Source organism: Bubalus kerabau, chromosome 1 (assembly GCF_029407905.1).
Source record: "Bubalus kerabau isolate K-KA32 ecotype Philippines breed swamp buffalo chromosome 1, PCC_UOA_SB_1v2, whole genome shotgun sequence".
Taxonomy (NCBI): Eukaryota; Metazoa; Chordata; class Mammalia; order Artiodactyla; family Bovidae; genus Bubalus; species Bubalus kerabau.
Window position 1 is genome coordinate 70,483,264 of NC_073624.1, and position 5,214 is coordinate 70,488,477.

General features: G+C 36.8%; 1 long non-coding RNA gene across 1 annotated transcript; it reads right to left on the reverse strand.

Annotated features, from left to right (window-relative positions):
- Positions 1–449: 449 nt before the first annotated feature.
- LOC129641642 (uncharacterized) lies at positions 450–2,561 on the reverse strand. The gene is made up of 3 exons (XR_008709375.1): positions 2,456–2,561; positions 2,077–2,142; positions 450–739 (listed from the first exon to the last, which is right to left on the reverse strand). It is a non-coding gene; the product is annotated as an uncharacterized LOC129641642 (long non-coding RNA).
- Positions 2,562–5,214: the final 2,653 nt, after the last annotated feature.

The window sequence follows — 5,214 nt, forward strand, 5'->3', positions numbered from 1 at the left end:
TGAACAATTCAAGTGTAACTCTCTTTAAGTGAGAGTGTGGTAGGCAACCCTGCAGACTAGCAGCATCAGCATCCTGGGAGCTTTCAGAGACAACAAATCTCAGATCCTACCTAGAACTACTGGATCCAACCTACAGAGCAATGAGGATCTGGCATGGAAAGCACACTCTGGAGTCAGAATAATAATGGTGGCAATTCAGGATGGTGTGTCCAGTAGAGTCAAGCAAGTTATCAACAATGCTTTAACAAATAAGGAAACAAGGCAATGAGAAGTAACTTGTCTAAAGGCACAAAGTTAATGCAGACATACCTTGTTTTATTGTTCTTTACTTTATTGCACTTAAGATACTGCCTTTTGTTTTGTTTTTTTTTACAAATAGCAGCTTTCTGGCAACTCTGCTTTGAGCAAGTCTATCGGTACTATTTTGCAACAATATTTGTCCACTTTATGTCTCTTTGTCACATTTTGCTAATTCTTGTAATATTTTAAACCCTCCCAGTGAAAATAATACTCTTTGATGAAGATTCAAATGATGGTTAGTATTTTTCAGCAATAAAGTTTTAATGTATGTATATTGTTTTTCATGTAATGCTATTGCACACTTAATGAAGTACAATATAATGTAAACATAAATTTTATATGCAGTGGGAAGCCAAAACATTTGTGTGACTTCCTTTATTACAGTATTTGCTTTACTGTGGTTGTCTGGAAGCAAACCTTCACTGTAGCTGAGATACACCTATGAATGGAAAAGGAAGTTAAATAAGAGTCCAGTTCAGTTCAGTTGCTCAGTTGTGTCTGACTCTTTGTGACCCCATGGACTGCAGCACACCAGGCTTCCCTGTCCTTCACCAACTCCCCGAGCTTGCTCAAACTCATGTCCATCAAGTCGGTGATACCATCCAACCAACTCATCCTCTGTTGTCCGCTTTCCCTCCTGCCCTCAATCTTTCCCAGCATCATCCTAGGCCTTTTCCAATTAGTCACTTCTTCGCATAAGTATTGGAGTATTGGAATTTCAGCTTCAGCATCAGTCCTTCCAATGAATATTCAGGACAGATTTCCTTTCAGATTGACTGGTTTGATCTCCTTGCAATCCAGGGGACTCTTAAGAGTCTTCTCCAACACCATGGTTCAAAAGCATCAAAATAACACCTAAATTGAAGTCCTGAGTCTGCTACTTACTAGCTCTAGGAAACCTTGAATAAGTTACCCAAATTCTCTGAGGCTTTCTTATCTAAAAAATAGAGGTGGTGTATACACTCCACAGTTATTATGTAGATTAAATGAGATTACCTGTATAAAGAATCACATATGTTGATATTATTGTTTAGGTTTAATGTTTCTGATAATCTCTGGGGAAAAAGTAGTCATTCTGTTCAAGAATAAATATATTCAGTTATCCTTATGTTAGATGTGAGATGGGAGTGAAGGTAACCATAACAGGTATGTGAGACAATACTGAAAAGAATTTACTTAATTTTCAGATCTGTGGAAATACATGATATATTCCAGGGACAGAGTTTAGAGAAGAAATTAACAGGTCTGAGACTTCAAAGAGAAAATGAAAGAAGTCATGGGAGGAAATTTTAAACCAGCATCTTTTGTTGCCAATTAGCAGACAATTTTAACTTAATGTTTGCATTAAGCCCTGAGGTGTTTTAAGTTAGTATAATCAATCATTTTACCATGTGATTTGCCTTAGGTTTTCCCTTTTTTTTTTTTTTTTTTTGCTTTGTTTCTTTTTTCTTTTTTTAGCAAGAGGTTTACTCAATAGGGTAGAAGATGAGAGACATAAAAAAGTGGAACCTGTTAAGAAGTTGTGAGGTTAAAATCATGTTCCTAGAATCCTGGTTCTATACTAGGCCTGTCAAGCCATGAGGCAAACTGAGAAGTCTCCTGCAGTGTTTTCAAAGAAACCCAATACAAAAAGAAAAGGAACAGTCTAAAAGCAAGCAGTATGAGGTGTAAAAGAAATCATGCTGCTGCAAAACCCTCCCTTGTTTTAACCAGTGCACACACACTATGAGTGCACAATTCACCCTTATACACACACACACACACACACACACACACCTTTATATCCATTCCCCATTTCTCTGCCTCCAATATTTTGCTTTGCTGGTAACCAAAGTAGAGGTTCTGAAATTACATGGAACATTTGAAAATTAAAAAAAAAAAAGACTCAAATTTCCTTTAAAATATATTTTTGCTTTGAAATTTATCACCAGGCACATGTAACATGGGGCATGCTACAGTGTAGGCAGGGGACCTTGCTAGGGTTCCTCATGCCATTTAAACCTCCAATTTCTTAATTATCACCTACTTCCTACTCCCTAGAATGAACCCGTTAGTATATTTTATAGGATTAATAGATCTGTTATTAGCAATTGTGTTTCAGAATTGCTTTTCATATAAAAGGCTTGCACTGACTGTGTCATCCCATTGATCTTACCTCAATGTGCTCCTTACAGTCATTTCAAATGGCTAATAACTTGCTAATATAACTTTACAGGTACATTTTGTCCCTTTCTCTCCACTGATTGTAGACATACCAGCTCATTAAATGCTGTGAAAGAACACAGGTTAAGGTCCTTTCTTTTAACAAGCCAGCCATGTGAAACTGAAGTCTGAGCTCTTTTTCTTGTAATGATCTTGCTGCACCACCTCCATAATAGCAGGAGGTAGGGTGTGCGGCGAGAATACTTCACAGAGCTGCTTCTACAAGGGATAATTAATTTGGGGGTGGTATTTTCTAAAGTTTTCTTTCAGATCTTGCTTTAATCTTCTTTTTCCTCTCTTGTATCATTGCGAAATCTCATCGGTGCAGGTGGCGGGCCAACTGAGAAGCACGCCAAGGTCACACTGCAAAATGAAACGTGTTGAGGCACACGTGGGCACTAACATTACTGGTTCTAGCCTGGAGCTACTTCTAACAACACATAAAAAGACAGCAAGTTGCGGTCACTTAGCAAAATAGCATCAGGGACGGTGTGAGTCTGCAGGAGTCCTCAAGCGTTGGTGGTTGCTAGCACAGTTGCTAACTATAAAACACAGGATTTTCTATTCCCAAAAGTCCTTGTGATTGCATTTGATTTGGGGGTCAAGTTGGAATGAAAAGTGTTTGTACTAGTCCAGACTGTTTAATAAACTGCTTACATATAAAGGTGAAATAGGCCTGAAATTATTTAAATACTCAGTAACAAAATAGAAGCCAGTTATAGTAGAACCATTAAGAAGTTAGTAGTGTCTCTTGCTGAGTTTACTGTAAAACAAATATTGCATACCTGCCAGAAAAAAAATCACAGATTTTAATTTTAATTCCATTACCCCAGTTAAATTAACACAAAATGACAAAGTTGCTCAGTAATTGTGTTCTTTTATTATACCCACTGCTTATGCTTTCAAATAAAATCAGTCAGCTCTTACAAACAGTGTTTTTCACAGGAGACCCTTTCAGTGAATGCCTGCTTCCAGAGTCTTCACTTAGAGTAAACCCCTGCTGACTCTATTCACTTACAGATATTTTCATAACCTCTCTCACACGAACATAAATGTTCATGGGCTACATCCAAGAAGTTAACAAGCCTAAGATAAGAGCTCTGCTGAGCAATGAACTCAATTCCTGCTCTACTTTGAGGGAGAACATGGGATGCTAGCAAAATAATGAAATGCAATACATCAACCTGTCTGCCTAGGGAACTCAACTTGCTCAGAATAAATTAATTTAAACCACCAATCAGGAGAGTTCAAATGCAAATGACCAACATAGCTGCATTACCCATTCTGTCTAGTTTTCACCATTGCAGTACTTTTCAGTTATTCGAACACAAAGACAGAGGCTCTCACCACAGTGCTCCTGTAATGTTATGTACACACTGCCTTTCTAGCCTTTTCTTCCATATTTCACACTTCTTTGGATGACTTTTTTCCCCTAGGGATCTTGGGTGCCCTGAAGGTAGCACGTATATTTGGTTTTAACAAATACTTGTCATATGAGTGAATGAATGAGTAGTAATGGATTGAATATTTTAAAATATCCATTGTCTTTCAGATGACCTGAGCTCTTAATTTATAACTTCTGTGTTTAGTATTCATACTATATTATGTTTGCAGATATTTTAAATTTCAAATGTACCATCTTTATTTTGCTAATCATCTTCCAAAGACCTTTTCAAATGTAACTTGAACCATGAAGCCTTTGCCACTTTTAACAGCTAGATCTCTTCCTTCTTTGATTACCCATAGTTCTTGAAACATAATTCTGTTTTAGAGCCTTTCTTACTTTTAATTTAGAGTTATTTATTTAATTTTTATTTCCCCAAACCCACAATTGGCTAAAATTTTCTCAACGACAGGCAAGGACCACCTTTTCACAGTTGCCAAGTTCAGCATATATTCATGTATATATAAGAGCTGTTTGATTCACCTTAACTAAAAGTATTGATCCAAAATATGGCTCAATATTATAAAAGATATCATAATGATTTTGTCAGAGGAATACGTGATTTCCTGGGTTCTGTCTCACTGCAGCAAAAATTTGAAATGGCAGACTGGTGTTACAGCTCAGTTTTATTTGGCAAGCAAAGGAAAATACATCCTTGAGGATTGAGAGCAGGTGAACTCGAAAGAAGAGGCTCAATCTTAGCTCCTCTTTTTATATGTTCTGTCTCCTTCCCCTGAGCCTGCTCTATGTAAATTGGGCTAGCCAGGAGGGCTGTTTGCTTCATCTGAGGTTCTCACTCCAGTCCTTGGATTTTCTTTTGTTTCATTTTCATGGGCTTTTTCCTTTCTTTGCCTTTTAGCCACTGCCATTTTGGACTCCTGTTTCCTATTCTAGCTACCTAACAGTTTTACAAAAATAAAACATGATCCCTGCTTATAAAAAGTTCTGGTCTTAAAATACATGAATTTTACCTAAATAACTCACCAAAATGATGAATGTGGGCTAAAATAGTTATAATTAACAGAATAGGGAAGAAGCAATATTTTTAAAAGTAAAAAAAACAAGAACTATAATCTATGAAAAACAAGTATCAGGAGTTCTACTGTAATACAGTGGAATGAGCTCTGCCATTTGCTTTTTTAAGTGACCTTGGCAAATTTGCATTGCCTTCTAGGATCTCTATAAAATGGACAATCATACCCACTTTATTTATTGTGAGAAAGATGAGATTTCTGAAGCTTCTTTTAAACTTTAAGGTGCTACACAAA